Source organism: Lepidochelys olivacea, assembly GCF_965140295.1.
Source record: "Lepidochelys olivacea isolate rLepOli2 genome assembly, chromosome: 10".
NCBI lineage: Eukaryota > Metazoa > Chordata > Testudines > Cheloniidae > Lepidochelys > Lepidochelys olivacea.
The window spans coordinates 23,023,732-23,041,967 of NC_140420.1; positions in this window are offsets into that span (position 1 = coordinate 23,023,732).

The following is an 18,236-nucleotide window of genomic DNA, read 5'->3' on the forward strand; positions in this document are numbered from 1 at the left end:
AGCAATCTAGATTAAACACCTAGCTTTCTCTAATTAAATCAGTGCAACAAACTACATAAGTATGGCTTTTCCCCTTAATATGACAGTTGGCCTAGTCAATAGCACCAAGCCACAACACTCAAGGTTTTTGCCAGCTCCTGTTGCAATTCAACCTATACAGACAGTGCAAAGCATTTCAGAACAGCATACTGTATTATACTGAACCTGTACAGCGTTTATAAGGAAGGGGAAGCTACCGCCTTGAAAGGAGAATTTATTCCGTGGTCCATGTGGTATTTTTATTTTAGTAGCAGCTCAATCACAATCAAGGCCCCATTCTGATAGGCATTGTACAACAAGATTCCCACATTCTTCAAAGCCTTCTAATGTCAATTTGTGCTTTATTTGTATTGTGGTAGCACCGAGAGGACCAAACCCTAGTGGGCTGGACACTGTGTGAACAAACATAACTAAGACAGTTGTTGGTCCAAAGAGTTTTACAATTTATGTAAATCTGACTAGGGATGTCTATTTCCAGACCTATGTTTAATATTAGTTATTCCCTTCCAAATTTTTGTGATACCTTGTACTCCACCTGTAACCAGATTAAGGGGTTTCTTCAATCTTTCTCTGAAGCATCTGGTAGTAGTTGCTGTCGGAGGATACTAGAGTTGAGCAATCACTGTTATAATGCAAGATGGCAGTTGCCAACAAAACAAAAACCAGCTTGTTCCAGAAATAGCCCTGGAAAAGTTAGTTTAAGGTTGATAAAATGTTCTAGAGAACCCTTCTGCAAGAACCTTTCCTCACCTCAGTCCCTGGAAAAATCATGGAGCAGGTCCTCAAGGAATCAATTCTGAAGCACTTGGAGGAGAGAAAAGTGATCAGGAACAGTCAGCATGGATTCACCAAGGGCAAGTCATGCCTGATTAATCTAATTGCCTTCTATGACGAGATAACTGGCTCTGTGGATGAGGGGAAAGCCGTGGACATGTTATTCCTTGGCTTTAGCAAAGCTTTTGGTACAGTCTCCCACAGTATTCTTGCCAGAAAGTTAAAGAAGTATGGGCTGGATGAATGGACTATAAGGTGGATAGAAAGCTGGCTAGATTGTTGGGCTCAATGGGTAGTGATCAATGGCTCCATGTCTAGTTGGCAGCCGGTATCAAGTGGAGTGCCCCAACAGACAGTCCTGGGACCGGTTTTGTTCAATATCTTCATTAGTGACCTGGCGGATGCCGTGGATTGCACCCTCAGCAAATTTGCAGATAACACTAAACTGGGAGGAGAGGTAGATACGCTGGAGGGTAGCGATAGGATACAGAGGGACCTAGACAAATTAGAGGATTGGGCCAAAAGAAATCTGATGAGGTTCAACAAGGACAAGTGCAGAGTCCTGCATTTAGGACGGAAGAATCACATGCACTGCTACAGCCTAGGGACCAAATGGCTAGGCAGCAGTTCTGCAGAAAAGGACCTAGGAGTTACAGTGGACAAGAAATTGGATATAAGTCAACAGTGTGCCCTTGTTGCCAAGAAGGCCAATGGCATTTTCGGATGTATAAGTAGGGGCATTGCTAGCAGATCAAGGGACATGATCGTTCTCCCCTATTTGACATTGGTGAGGCCTCATCTAGAATACTGTGTCCAGTTTTGGGCCCCACACTACAAGACGGATGTGAAAAAATTGGAAGGAGTCTAGCAGTGGGCAACAGAAATGATTAGGGGACTGGAACACATGACTTATGAGGAGAGGCTGAAGGAACTGGGATTGTTTAGTCTGCGGAAGAGAAGAGTGAGGGGTGATTTGATAGCTGCTTTCAAAGGGGGACACATGAAAGGGGGTTCCAAAGAGGATGGATCTAGACTGTTCTCAGTGGTAGCAGATGAGAGAACGAGGAGTAATGGTCTCAAGTTGCAGTGGGGGAGGTTTAGGTTGGATATTAGGAAAAACTTTTTCACTAGGAGGGTGGTGAAGCACTGGAATGCGTTACCTAGGGTGGTGGTGGAATTTCCTTCCTTAGCAATTTTTAAGGTCAGGCTTGACAAAGCCCTGGCTGGGATGATTTAGTTGGGGATTGGTCCTGCTTTGAGCAGGGGGTTGGACTAGATGACCTCCTGAGGTCCCTTCCAACCCCGATATTCTATGAAAAGTTACAGCATTTTCAGAAAAAATTAGCCCATTTTACCATCTCTCATCTTTTATTTGTTATCCAGAGCTTGCATAACTCCTTGCCTGCTTTTTATAAGCTTCACTTTACTGGTGGTTTACTTTTAATGAGTTGAATAAAACGTGTTAGTCATGTGTTCATGATCAGCTGTGAAGGAAGACACTAAAAATTAATCACTAAGCACTTTCTGCAAGTTTAAAAATTGCACTTTTTTAAAAAGTGCAAAATCAATTAACTGGTTGCTTTCCTAGTTCATAGCAAGCGGTCTGACTATTCTGACAATTCAATGTTTGTCATCATGATATTCCATCTATTCTTTTTGTCAGTTGAACAGATGCAGTGGTAGCTTCAGACCACACCATTCAAATGTGGATACCTTATTAAGACATATGAATCCCACATTTAGGTGGGTAATACAGAGGTGGAAAAATGCCTGTTTTAAATACCTAATTGTCAGTGCAAGTGCTAGAGAGACAGAGTGAGGTAATCTCTTTTATTTGACCAACTTGAGTTGTTGAGAGAGACAAGCTTTTGGGCCACACTGAGCTCTTCTTCACATCTGAGTGGCTCAAAAGCTGTCTTTCTCTCTCCCTCTCACCAACTGAAGTTGATTCAATTAAAAACATTACCTCTCTCACCTTGTCTCTTTAGTATCCTGGGACCTGCACAGCTACATCTACATGACAGAGTAGGTACACTGATGTAAGATATAGGTGTCCTAGTAGTAAAGCACCTACTTTTATCAGAGTTGTTAGATTCTTGTGCATGAATGCATTTATGGCAGAGCTGATCAGTAAGAAAAGTCTCTTCAGTTTATTAGGGGGGAAAAAACCACTTCAGTAATTGCACCTTCCTAACCCTAAAGAAAAGTCTAGCAGTCTCTTCTGGCACACTTTGAAAACCTGTTCCCTTTATAAAAAATATTCAGTGATTTTTGCAACATGTATTCAATAAATCACACAGGACAACATTGTTTATTCATATCAGTGTCTCATAGTTGCTAATGGTCTCATTTTCAATATCCCAGGGGCACTTCTCTAATAACAAGATAGGCCTTCCCAGATGGAGAGCACAAGGTACGACCTTCACCATTTTACAGGAAGTCAGGGAAGGACACTGGCACACTCAGTAGAGACAAGCTAAAACACGCTCTGCAGCTGTGCAGCAGATGAGAAACTGTTGATAATGCTTCCTACAGTGTGACAGATCAGCTAGTTAGTATAGAAAATATTCACACTTTCTCTTTCTAGCAGCCAACACTGAGGGAAAGTTTTTTCATTACAGCTGAAGCAATTTTTTTCTCTCAACTTTACACTGTTTGTAGCATCTCCTCTCTTTCAATAAATACCTTCTTCTTTAGCACTCAGTACTCCCAGTTCATCCACATGTCTGATGGCTTCAGCAAGAGTTTTGTGTGCAGAAGAACTGCACAATCAGGCTATAATCATAGAACTTAGAGATGACCAAGACCCAATCTCTTTGCTAGTTCAGGATTGAGCCTTACAGTAAGTTTCCTAGGGTTTTATCCAGTCTAGTTTCAAATGTTCTTAGCAGTGGAAGTGCCATAACTTCCCCCTGAAGACTGTACCACAGGCCAGTCAGTTGCACTGCCAAGGAGATTTATGATTCAGATTACAATTGTACTTTTCTGAATTTTGTCCTGTTACTCCTAGATATTCCCCACCAACTCCCTCCCTTGTAATGTCCAAAATAGTCTCTCTCCTTGTCTGATAGTTACATCCTTTGGTTATTCATCTTAGCCAAACTGCACTTCTCTTTTGGAGTTTCCTCATGTCAACCCTCCCAATCCCCTGACGATTTTTATTACTTTCCTAGGAACTCAAACTCTCCAATTTGTCAGTGTCTTTCTAGAAGCACGATGCCCCAGAAATAGATGAAGGATCAAGTTTGTATAGCAACATTTATTTTTTATATAACCATAATATTTATTCCTCGCGCTTCCTTTTGCTCACAGATTTGGAATGGTTTATGAGTATTTGCTCTTTGTATTAGAAATACAAGTTCTTATACTGCTAGGATTGTAATTGCCAAGACCACATTCCTTTTTGGAAGGTTGGTACACTTGCTTTTCCAGAAGCAACTATTACTGATGCAATAATTTGTGAATTCCCATAATATCTTGGAATGTATATCATTCATGCCTGGTTTACACCTGAACCTAGGTCAACTTAGCTATGTCACTCATGTGTGTGAAAAATTCATGCTCCTGAAAGACATAATTACGGTGACCTAAACCTTGGGTCAGAAGACAGGATACTGGTCTAGATGGACCTTTGGTCTGACCCAGAATGGATGTTTTTATGTTCTGGTATAGATAGCACTATGTCGACAGAACAATCCTTCCTTTGAGCTGATCACTGCCCTTTGAGGGGCTAGATTAACTACAGAGATGAAAAGTCCCCTTCCGTTGCTGTAGCAAGCATCTATGCTATGGTGCTACAGTGATACAGCTGCAGTGCACTGTAGTGTCTGCAGCATGGACAAGCCCTCAGACAGGAATGGTGGTTTTGCAGGGTGTTCCTTCCTCTCTAGCTGTTTGAACGTCTGTTTTTATTCAAAATATATTTTAGAAGAGCAAAATGTCACTGTCCTTGTTTGAGGAAGAGGTGAGACAATTCATTTATGAATGGACCCATTGCTGAGCTAACTTGTGATTACAGTAACCTACAAATATGTTGAAGATGTAAAGCCAAAGTCTGACTCCCTTTGAACCTATCAATAACAATACTCAGACAATGGGGGTCCACGGCCACATAGTATGACTTTAATCCAGGCATCTAAAAACTCCACAGGATTATTACCAATCTGGTACAGTCAGGTTAAATGTGGACGATTGCATGGCTGCCAATCCAAAGCTATGGGCAGACAACAGTCCTTCTTAGGGTGACCAGATGTCCTGATTTTATAGGGACAGTCCTGATATTTGGAACTTTTTCTTATATAGGCACCTATTACCCCCCACTCCCTGTCCCAATTTTTCACATTTGCTATCTGGTCACTCTATTCCTTCTTGACCTCAAGTCCAATCTTCAGGGCTTGACATGTAGGGACTTTCTCTCTTAGGTGGGCTATCTGACACTATATGTGACACTGTGAGCAGGTGATTTCTACCCTCTCTACTTTTTATTTTCTCATCTGTAAAATGGAGATAACACGCAACTTTAAACATCATTTTCAGATCATGCAATTGACAAATTTTATTATAGTTCTGTCAGTTGATGGATATACACCACTCCAATTGACTTTAACATGACTAGTATATGAAAAACATGGCCCCTTAAGTTTTAATTGTTTTGATTATTGGTCCCTCTGCTCAGGGGCATTCTTTAGTCATATTGCTCTAGGTAGAGCTTTTAATGACACAATGTCAATGCAGCTTTATTTTACAAGCCAATAACCAGATTCCTGCATGGATAATCTATGAGATTGAAGGCTGAGTAACTATTCATAGTGAGGGAATCTGATTATTGCTTAGGAAAATAGAGGGATGATAGTATAATAAGTTTAATTAATATAGCAATTTTCATTTCCCATTAGGTTTAGGAAGTGCAAGGTCATTAGCTATTTGGAGGGTGTGGGGAACTGAGACTTCTTGCAATGGGCAGGAAGTTGAGCATGGCTCTGTCATTTTTTTGTGAATTAGAGGTATTTCTATACCACAGTTAAACACCTGAGGCTGGCCTATGACAGCTAACTCGAGCTCGTAGAGCTCAGGCTAACGGAATGTTTAATTGTGTTCTAGACCTTTGGGCTTGGTCTGGAGCCTGAGCTCTGGGACCTTCCCCTCTTGTGGGGTCTCCGAGCCTGGGTTCCAGCCCAAGCCCAAATGTGTCCATTGCAATTAGACAGCCCCTTAGCCCAAGCCCTGTGAGCCCAAGTCAGCTGTCATGGGCCAGCTGTGGGTGTTCAACTGCAGTGTAGACATTATAAAATGACATCATTTGCGGCAACTCTTTTTCAAACCTGGACATTTGTTAGCACATACACAGTGTGATCTTGGGTCTTATTCTCATTTGGTTATAATGACCTAAAATAGCAAAGCATAAAAGTAATGTTTTAAGCTTTTAAAATGAAGATGAAGTATCCCATGGTAGTGGAGTTGTTGGAGCTAACTGTTGTTGTTGTTAGTACTAATTCCACCTTCACACATACTTTAATAAATGTTTACTCAAATAAAACAAAAAGGCAGTTCTTCTTACGCACCAGTAATTTCAAGGCTGAGTCTTCTTACCCTATTCAGTACAGAAGGTACTACTGCATGATGGCAGCAGACTGGGAAATATGTGTAAGACAACCAAAGAAGGTATGGCTAAAACCCATTTGAGCATAAGCTCAGCTGCAGCCTTTGAAGCTCCTTTTGGCATTCAGTCTGTGAAGGAAAGTATTTGACTTGGAAGAGACGTTCTTGTGTATGGTTACACAGATGTTAATTAGAAATGTGGATCCAGTACTGTATCTTTTATTGGGGTGAGGAGTGAGTCTAGTCATACTTCTCATTTTTGTCTGATTACAACACAACTGTCTGTCTCTCATTTTACATCTCACTCCACATATTTGGTGTTCCTTGTTTATCTTACATAGTGACATCACAAAGCCCAAATGTCTGGAAAACAAGAAAAAAAGCAAACATCATTCTGGGGTGTATTAGCAGGAGTATTGTAAGCAAGACAAGAGAAGTAATTCTTCTGCTCTGCTCCGCTCCATGCTGATTAGGCCTTACTTCGGAGTATTGTATCTAGTTCTGGGTGCTACATTTCTCCAATATTTCCACATCTTTCCTGAAAGTCCAGAGAAGAGCAACAAAAATGATTAAAGGTCTAGAAAACATGACCTATGAGGGAAGATTGAAAAAAATTGGGTTTGTTTAGTCTGGAGAAGAGAAGACTGAGAGGGGACATAACAGCTTTCAAGTACATAAAAGGTTGTGACAAGGAGGAGGGAGAAAAATTGTTCTTAACCTCTGAGGATAGGACAAGAAGCAATGGGCTTAAATTGCAGCAAAGGCGTGTGACGTTACACTCTCTATATGATTTTATGAAAATATACTAATGAGTGTGAATATAATGTAACTGGAATATGCTTCATGCAAAAGGTCTCTTGTAAGGTATCACACAAAGCTTATAATCTACTAAGTGTGATTTGTATAAATGTATCAGTCTTGTATCTGAAACTAGAAATATGAAATATAACTCTGAGGGCCTATTGTAATTATGCAAAGTGTGGGCCATTAATGGTGGTTTGGAATCTTGATGGCTCCCATCAGTCAGGACAATTGACTGTGGATGGCTCTGTTTGCAGGCAGGCCTTCCTGTGAGTCAGGCTGGGAGGAATGAAGGCTTGGAGTCTCACAGGAAATGTGACCATGTCACCTGGTACTGGAATCCATCTTACACCTGGGGCTTTTCCATTTAGAAGGGGGGAGGAGGGAAGACCCAGAGAGACAAAAGATTTCCGCCTTGTACCAAAGCCATATAAGGGGGTGGAACAGAACAAAGGGGGCTGCAATCATGAGAAATCCCCTAGCTACCACCTGAGCAGGAACAAGGGCTGTACCAGGGGAAAGGATTGTGCCCAGACTAGAAAGGCATCCAGTCTGTGAAAGAAACTTATTGAAACATCTCTAAGGGTGAGGTTTTATCTGTATTTGATTTTCTTACTGTATTAGGCATAGACTTGCGTGTTCTATTTTATTTTGCTTGGTAATTCACTTTGGAACCACTTAAATCCTACTTTCTGTATTTAATAAAATCACTTTTTACTTATTAATTAACCCAGAGTATGTATTAATACCTGGGTTGGGGAGGGGGGGAGGGCAAACAGCTGTGCATATCTCTCTGTCAGTGAACAATTTGAGTTTCAATGGATTTATTTGGGGTTTGGACCCCAGTGGCAGTTGAGCATCTGAGTGTTAAAGACAGGAACACTTCTTAAGCCATTTTCAGTTCAGCCTGCAGCTTTTGCAGGACGTGGTTCAGACTTGGGTCTGTGTTTGTAGCAGGATAGTGGGTCTGGCTCAAACCAGGCAGGGCACTGAACCCCAAAGCTGGCAAGGAAAGTGGGCTCAGGGGTAGTCTCGGCACATCAGTTGGCAACCCCAAGGGGGTTTCTGTGATCCAACCTGTCACAGGGCTGTTTAGGTTGGACATGAGGATAAGCTTCCTAACCGTCGGAGTGATTAAGCACTGGAATAAATTACCTAGGGAGGTTGTGGAATCTCCATCATTGGGGATTTTTAAGAGCAGGTTTGATAAACACCTGTCAGGGATGGTCTAGACAATACTTAGTCATGCCTTGAGTGCAGGGGACTGGACTAGATGACCTCTCGAGGTCCCTTCCAGTTCTATGATTCTATGTATGTTAAAGAAACATTGCTGAGCTTGCCTTTTTTCTTTGTCTGTCCCTACTTTTGGGGGCATCTGAATCCCACACTTTAGAGGCCCTTGACTTGCTGCAACATTGAACTCCAGACATATCACATAACCTCTCTGTACCTCAGTTCCCCCTTCACAGCTGTAAAATGAATACAGTAATATCTACTTCACAGGAGTTATCACAACCTGAGACTTTGACAAACCGAGAACGAAGGCTTTTGCCTTTCACAAGCTTCCTCCATTTCCTCTTGGGTGTACAACTTCACCCTTTTCTGTGCCAGAGGCGTTCTGTCGGTGTGCTCATGTGCATCCCAGCTCTTGTGAGATTTTTTTTTTCACTTTCTCAGACTCCTGTATCCCCCAAGGCCCTCCATTAAAGTTAATTTTAAAAAAATAAGAACTCACACGGGTTTTAAACTTCTGATTTCATTTGCTGTGCGGATAGGCATTGCTACAGGAAGTATCTGTAGCAGAGCTGGAGGATTGCAGCAAGGTTTGGTGACATAGTGCTACTGCTTTTGCAAAGTGAAAGATTTAAGTCAGTATTACAGGTGACAATTTTACTGCATATGAGTTTAAAAAAAACCCAAAAAACTACTTTTGGAGACAGGCCCAAAACAGAAACACAAGGTGCAAACTTTGTGACTGGAGCCCATCTCTGTAACAGCCTGAACCAGAACACTAGATACTCTTGAGTTGTGGGGAAGTTCATATTTTAAGTCCCATTTCAAATTTCATGAATCAGCAACCTAAGTGATATTTTTCTGTTCTTTGAAGTATTGTAATGATTAGGTATCTACTGGCTGGAATTCATAAACCAGGCCATGTGTAAATTGTATCCTATGGCCATTTTAGTTATTTGTGGAGAATCGTGATTAGGTCATGGAAATTAGGACTTCTGGATTATATTCCTGGTTCTGCCATTGATTTACTGCAATATTGAACTTCAGATGCATCACACAACCTCTCTGTACCTCAGTTCCCCCTTCACAACTGTAAAATAGATACAGTAATATCTACTTCACAGGGGTTATAAAGATTAACTACTGTTTTTAAAGTGTGTTGAGATCCTTAAATGAGAGTTGTTATTAAAGAGACAAGGTGGGTGAAGTAATATCTTTTATTAGATCAATTTCTATGGTGAGAGAGAGAAGCTTTCAAGGGACTCAGAGCTCTTCTGGTCTATAAGTGCTATTAAAATAGACTATTGTGGGGGGAAAAAGGACTAAAGTTTGTTATCTTTAAAACTGCACTGTGAGTAGAGTGCACAGGTAGAGTCATACAAATCCATAATGATTAGTAGTTTCATTGCTTCTGAACTATGCACATTAGGTTTTACGGTACCCAGTCCTAGACATTACTTATTACGAAGACCATAGATTAACAATATTGAAATGTTTTTAAAATCAATTTTCTGTACTCTGTTTACATAATCTTAAAGCTGTGGAATAAAAGAAGGTCACAGAAATATTTCTATGTAGTTTCTTTTTTTAAACAAACAAGCACCAATCATTTGAGCTAAATTTTTGATCTGACAGGCTTCCCTTGCTTATAAACGATACAGAGTAAGAAAAGACAATTATTTTCTTTTACCCAATGATACTGTTCAGCCAGCTCCTAGACATATTGGTGACAGACTTCAGTACATGGCTCCCAGCCAGACAAGTGAAACTAATAATGATCTGTAATTTCTCTAATACTTTCACTCCACCATATCCATCAGTATGGAGTGCTTCCCAGCAGTGGTAGAATAGCCACTGAGCCAACGGAGCCTGTGCCAGGGACCTTGGCCAATTGGAGGGCCCTCCTGGAAAAATGGGCATGCCCCGACCCTCTCCACCAACCCGCCAAGTGCTCCTGCTGGGGAGCGGGGGCTTGCCCTGCTCCCTCTGCCCACCCAGCACTCCTGCCAGTAAGCAGGGGAAGCCTCCGCTCCCCGGAAGGAGCACTGGGCAGGTGGAGGGAGCGGGACAAGCCCCTGTGTGCCCCAATCCCGGAGGGGCGGGGGAGACTGCAGGCGTAAGGGGGAGAGGCCCCCACTTGTTCTGGCCCATAAGCTCTAACAAACTTAAGAGCACACATTTGTAACCCCTTCACTTCTCATTTTGAGCAGTTTAAGGTTTTGTTTCTTCAGCTCTGCCACATAGCTTTTTTTAATATTAAAAAATTGAAGATAACAAATAAAGCATGTTCAACCTAACCAATATGAAGCATTGCCTTTGAGTTGATCTCTAGAGGTTAGAGACTCATGTACCTCTAGTATTTTTGATAAGCAGCAGTTTTTGACTGGGAAAGAACATTTTCTGGTAAGCTGGGTGATTCAGCTACTGTACAGGACAGTTGTTTGCTTATTCTGCTACAGAATGGCGAGGAGGTGTGGGGAAATCAAGAGGATTCAGGTCTCCTTTTACTGGGTTAAACTAATTTTGATTTGTCAAAATTGCAAAGGTGACCCACAAATGAAGTAAAATGGTTTTTGTGTTTACCTTTTTTCCCTTAATGTATTAAAGTGACCCTGAAGATCAACATTTCCTGCCCCATAACACAAACTTCAGTTTTTACCTTAGAACTATGAGTCTTGTTTTCCTTGTCTTTTGCTGGAAATTTCCATGGAGAACCAGTAGGGGAGCTTTCTTTGCTCTTAACTGATTGGGGTGGAACTGTGGGTTTAAAAAAAAAAGTCTTCCCTCAGCTGTTTAAGGCATTTGATTTAAGTAGGTGCTATCACCACTAAGAAGTCTGACTGTAAATCCCCACTCCTCTCAATTGTTCAGGTTTTGCTTCTTTAGTATTTGTGATATCATAATCCTAGTTGTACTCCAGTGATCCATAGAAAGAGCACTGAGTAGACACAGTCTGAATGTCTAATATGAAAAACAAGCAAGAAGGGTGAAAAAACCCTGAGGTTTAAAATAAGCTGCAGCCACCTGTACTTCTCAAGTCTTTTTCTTATACTAGAAGGTATAAACAAGGTTCCAGCTCTTTTAGTGGGGGCAGGTCATCTTTAAAAGCATGATCAGAATAAGACAGCAGGGGGATTCAGGTAATAGCAACGTAATGACTGTCAGACTTAACACCTGAGGAAAAGCTGTGTACCCCTAGAGCCCAAAAAGAAAAGGAGTACTTGTGGCACCTTAGAGACTAACCAATTTATTTGAGCATAAGTTTTCGTGAGCTACAGCTCACTTCATCGGATGCATAAAGTGGAACTCTGGACTACAGTCCACTAAGTTTCACTCTTTATCCATCTCTCCTTATTTTTTCAAGCCACTCAAAGATTTGTCTTTAAAGGATTCCCACTGATATTAAACCTTGGTGGATTTCTAGACGTATGGGCTGATGCCTACCAGACATTTCAGACTGGAATTGAGACTCTTATCTTTTAAGTGTGTTTGTTCAACTAAAAAAAAGTTTTTTTAAAAAGCATTTACAAACTTTAGTATCATGGTTTAATAAGTGCAAATGACCAAAGTGCTGTAATCTGAGGCGTGCTGTTAAAAACATACTCTAGTTTAAATAGTGTTGGCCTGACAGACATGGAAGATGAAGTACCCACTTTAGATACATAAAGAAAGACTACATGTTGTGCAAGCTATTCCAGCACCTCTGCTTTGCTCCCTTTTATTGTGCTCGATAGAACAAGACAGGTTTGCCACCTAAATCCTTGATTTGACTCCACTGCTATCTACCCTGTATGCTCCTAAACTCACTCGGTGCCTATGTTTTCAGGGTAAAAGTTACCTGGATACCTAAATTTTGGGCATGTAAGCTACTGCCTCTTCCTAGCTGTCTGGATGCCTTTGTCCCACCTAAGCCCCAAAGTGATTCACAAACCAACAGAAGATGGGAGCTAGGCAGCCAAATGCCTATCTGAGGTCCAATGTGGTAGGTGCCCTCTGAGCATGGATGGATCCCATTGAAAATCCCACTGTTGCAAGAGGAGAAGGTGCCATCACCACCCACCTTATATGTTTTAGCTCATTATTTAGAGTACTCACCTAGGATGTGGGAGATCCAGGTTCAATTCCTGCTCTGAGGGGAGAAAGGATTTGAACGAGGGTCTCTCCCTCTCAGGAGGCTGCTCTACCACTAGGCTAGGGAATATTCTGTGGTGGGGGTTCCCTTAATCTTTCCTGTCCACTGTGGATAAATAATGAATGAGTGATTGATGCAGAGGACTGGACCCTGGGTCTCCCTGCTTCTCAGTGTGTGCCCTAACCACGAGGCTATAGAGTCACTTGTTCCTGTGATTTTCTAGGAGCCTAGAAGTTTGGCATTGTGATATTCAGGATTGTAATGGCAAAGTCCTTCCATGGATCTAGGGCTTAGTCCCCAGTATTTTTCTATATTCTGGAGCAATTATGCCAAAGGGACATCAGTATTCCCCTATCTTCCACTTCATAACCATATCAACATAAGTAATTCAGGGAAGGATTACATACCTGAAGTAAAAAGAAAAGGAGGACTTGTGGCACCTTAGAGACTAACCAATTTATTAGAGCATAAGCTTTCGTGAGCTACAGCTCACTTCCTCAGATGCATATCGTGGAAACTGCAGCAGGCTTTATATATACACAGAGAATATGAAACAATACCTATTCCCACCCCACTGTCCTGCTGGTAATAGCTTATCTAAAGTGATTTCCAGCACAAATCCAGGTTTTCTCACCCTCCACCCCCCCACACAAATTCACTCTCCTGCTGGTGATAGCCCATCCAAAGTGACAACTCTTTACACAATGTGCATGACAATCAAGCTGGGCTATTTCCTGCATAAATCCAGGTTCTCACATCCCCCCCACCCCCATACACACACAAACTCACTCTCCTGCTGGTAATAGCTCATCCAAACTGACCACTCTTCAAGTTAAAATCCAAGTTAAACCAGAACATCTGGGGGGGGGGGGGTAGGAAAAAACAAGAGGAAACAGGCTACCTTGCATAATGACTTAGCCACTCCAAGTCTCTATTTAAGCCTAAATTAATAGTATCCAATTTGCAAATGAATTCCAATTCAGCAGTTTCTCGCTGGAGTCTGGATTTGAAGTTTTTTTGTTTTAAGATAGCGACCTTTATGTCTGTGATCGCGTGACCAGAGAGATTGAAGTGTTCTCCGACTGGTTTATGAATGTTACAATTCTTGACATCTGATTTGTGTCCATTTATTCTTTTACGTAGAGACTGTCCAGTTTGACCAATGTACATGGCAGAGGGGCATTGCTGGCACATGATGGCATATATCACATTGGTGGATGTGCAGGTGAACGAGCCTCTGATAGTGTGGCTGATGTTATTAGGCCCTGTGATGGTGTCCCCTGAATAGATATGTGGGCACAGTTGGCAACGGGCTTTGTTGCAAGGATAAGTTCCTGGGTTAGTGGTTCTGTTGTGTGGTATGTGGTTGTTGGTGAGTATTTGCTTCAGGTTGCGGGGCTGTCTGTAGGCAAGGACTGGCCTGTCTCCCAAGATTTGTGAGAGTGTTGGGTCATCCTTTAGGATAGGTTGTAGATCCTTAATAATGCGTTGGAGGGGTTTTAGTTGGGGGCTGAAGGTGACGGCTAGTGGCGTTCTGTTATTTTCTTTGTTAGGCCTGTCCTGTAGTAGGTAACTTCTGGGAACTCTTCTGGCCAGAAGAGTTCCCAGAAGTTACCTACTACAGGACAGGCCTAACAAAGAAAATAACAGAACGCCACTAGCCGTCACCTTCAGCCCCCAACTAAAACCCCTCCAACGCATTATTAAGGATCTACAACCTATCCTAAAGGATGACCCAACACTCTCACAAATCTTGGGAGACAGGCCAGTCCTTGCCTACAGACAGCCCCGCAACCTGAAGCAAATACTCACCAACAACCACATACCACACAACAGAACCACTAACCCAGGAACTTATCCTTGCAACAAAGCCCGTTGCCAACTGTGCCCACATATCTATTCAGGGGACACCATCACAGGGCCTAATAACATCAGCCACACTATCAGAGGCTCGTTCACCTGCACATCCACCAATGTGATATATGCCATCATGTGCCAGCAATGCCCCTCTGCCATGTACATTGGTCAAACTGGACAGTCTCTACGTAAAAGAATAAATGGACACAAATCAGATGTCAAGAATTGTAACATTCATAAACCAGTCGGAGAACACTTCAATCTCTCTGGTCACGCGATCACAGACATAAAGGTCGCTATCTTAAAACAAAAAAACTTCAAATCCAGACTCCAGCGAGAAACTGCTGAATTGGAATTCATTTGCAAATTGGATACTATTAATTTAGGCTTAAATAGAGACTTGGAGTGGCTAAGTCATTATGCAAGGTAGCCTGTTTCCTCTTGTTTTTTCCTACCCCCCCCCCCCCCAGATGTTCTGGTTTAACTTGGATTTTAACTTGAAGAGTGGTCAGTTTGGATGAGCTATTACCAGCAGGAGAGTGAGTTTGTGTGTGTATGGGGGTGGGGGGGATGTGAGAACCTGGATTTATGCAGGAAATAGCCCAGCTTGATTGTCATGCACATTGTGTAAAGAGTTGTCACTTTGGATGGGCTATCACCAGCAGGAGAGTGAATTTGTGTGGGGGGGTGGAGGGTGAGAAAACCTGGATTTGTGCTGGAAATCACTTTAGATAAGCTATTACCAGCAGGACAGTGGGGTGGGAATAGGTATTGTTTCATATTCTCTGTGTATATATAAAGCCTGCTGCAGTTTCCACGATATGCATCTGAGGAAGTGAGCTGTAGCTCACGAAAGCTTATGCTCTAATAAATTGGTTAGTCTCTAAGGTGCCACAAGTCCTCCTTTTCTTTTTGCGAATACAGACTAACACGGCTGCTACTCTGATACCTGAAGTAGCAGACCTAGTAGAAAAAGGACTAATACACTACAAATAATACTGTCCAGAAAATCCATATAAAACATTGTAGCCCAGTAAGAGGGCTTTTCCAATTAAGCTTTGTGATCAGAGTTGCCTGACGTTAATAAAGAATCCAGAGGCAAATAAAAGACAAGAGGTGAGTTCAGTTTCACAAATAGGAGACTTAGGAATGTACTGCAAAACTCGAGACCAGAACAGTCATCACAGAACTCCAATCACAAAACTCTGTCCAGTCTTTTATATTGCTATTCCTCCTCTCACCATGCTATCCATACACTCTGCTAAATTAAATATATGCCAGGGAATGTAACTGTTCTCTGTCATCCACTAGGATATTGATTGGCAACACACAGCCAATGAAATGCAAGGTAGGAGCATTACATCAGAACACCCTGTGTGATCAATCAATAATTCTGGTGGCAGGATATTGTTGTCTAGGCATTTCAGAGAATCTAACATACAGGACTTGGGTAGTTTCCTTTGTATCCATGGGCAGGATAGACTACTCACTCCGGTTCAGACTATTATGGTTGACATTTTAGAGACAATCCAGGAAATTCAGATTTCTTTCCTGCACAACAATAATAGTTCAGCCGTACTGGATATATATACCAAATACATGGTTTTGCCACTGTGTGAGATTCTTGCTCCATTGCATTTTTTGCCACTTGCACCAATGTTTCTGTATCACTCTGGTTCACTGACTATTCTAATTTCAAGTCTTTGTCCCTTACTTTAGGCCTCTTAAGTTTATTCTCCCTCTGAAACATGGTGAAGTATTTGGGACAGAGTTTATATGTCATATAATGTTGCATTGTGTTTCTGTTTAAACCCCCTCCCCCCCACCACTGCATAGTATTTGTACAGACTCATAGACATTGGTGGTGATTTGCAGATTAAAGTAAAAGTATATTCCCTGCTCCCAAGATGTTTAAAATCCAGGTTAAATGTAGCATAGAATGGGGACAATAGGCAAAGGTAAATGGAATGATAGAGAGATTTGGGAGGGATTGGCTGGAGGATAGGAGGGTGGGGTGGCATGGGATCAGGATGGCATCCAGACAGGTGTCCAGACAGTTTTAGGAGACCAGGGAGTGATTAGGAAGACCAGGGCATGAACCTAGCAATAGAGAGCAGATTTAGAGGCATTGCCAGCAAGCAGTGAAGAGTCTTCATTGTGGGGAGGATTTGAAGCCAATGAAGGGATTCATGGTGTGTGTTTGGCATAAGAAGTTTGAATCACAGTTGAGGTAGATATTTTAAAGTGTTTGGGTTTGAATAGTTCTAATTTAGAAATTCCATTACTTCAGCAGAATTAATACACTGACAAAACTGCTCACTACAACACAGTTTACAGTAGCTGTCAGCATCAAATGTTTTCTAGGCACTCCATATGCTGCCTAGCAACCCTGCTAGGATAATCTTGCTGCATATCATGTATGTACACAGTACAGTCAGATAAGAGAGTTTGCTGCAGGATTTTCCCCTGCCCATTGCTAATGGTCAGATATCTTTCTTACACTAGTTAGTGTCCTGTAGTGCAGGCTTTACAGGATAAATTCACAAGATTTCAAATAGCATCCGATTCCATTTTTTCCCCTTAAAAACCTCAAGTAATGTTTAGTTCAACAAGATCTCAATTCTGGAAATCTCAATTCTTACAGCTGCTTCTCTAAGAAGTATTTGGACTTTTTACTCTTCTCTCCCTCCAGATTTTCAGGACTCCAAAACTGGCTAGCATGTGGTTGAGAGATTCATTTATGTAAGTGATCAAGTTCTTTTATATTGAATTTTTTATCTTTTAAATATAACCAAAAAGGTTCTGTCCAATTGCAGTTTATTTGCTACCTCACATTTGTCATCAGTTTGAATACATAAAACCATGTATTCCATTTCAGAATGGGCTGGTCTCGTAGGCCTTGTCTACGATAACTTTTCTTTAAGTTTCCCACAGTTACACTAATGCTGGGCACTGTTTTCCTTGCAACGGTGGGAGTATAATCCGGGCCATCCTTAGGAGGGTGCAGGGCCTGGGGGCAAAATCAGTCTCTATGGGGCCTGTCATGGGGCGCAGACTCACTCAGCGGCACCGCCTGCTGGCAGTCTGGGAGTTAGCTCTTTTTACCAGTTCCAGAGCACCCTCTGCCGGTGTCTCGCTGTCACTGGCCCCCCATGTCCCTCTCAGACCCTGGTGCCCTTTTACCTGGGGTGCTGCCCCTCCAGGCAATACCCCACAGATCTGGGTCTCCCCTCCTGGGGGAACCCCTCACCCTCTCTCCCCACCTTGCCTCAGCTTATGGGCTACTGCCAGTCACCATCTAGCCCCCTTTCACTGGGGCCAACTGCAGTCTGTATAAGCCAGTCATCATAGGAAAGGGGGGTTTGGACCTGCTGCCTCTGCTTACTCTTGCGCTGCCCTGTTGCAACCCCAGTACCTTGTCTTAGGCCATCTGCCAGGCCTGCAGCCTGGGGCTTTTCTAGTCTGGAGCCTCCCAGCTCCTCTAGCCTTCCCCAGTCCTGCTTCACCTCAGGTACCTTCTCAAGCTCCCCAGCAGCCAAGCCTGTCTCCCTCCACAGCTAGAGGAGACTCTGTGTGCTCCTGGCCCACTGCCCTCTTATAAGGGCCAGCCGCGGCCTCATTGGGGTGTGGTCCCCAGTTGAGGCTGCTTCTCCCAGTCAGCCCCGCTTTTCCTTCCCTGCCGCAGCCCTCTCCCCGGGGTGTTTTAAGCCTTTTAAGGCAGGAGTGGGTGACCACCCCACTACAGGTCCCCCCTTAACATTTTTTATGCAAGTTAATTCTGGTTACAGTGAACTTCAAGGGC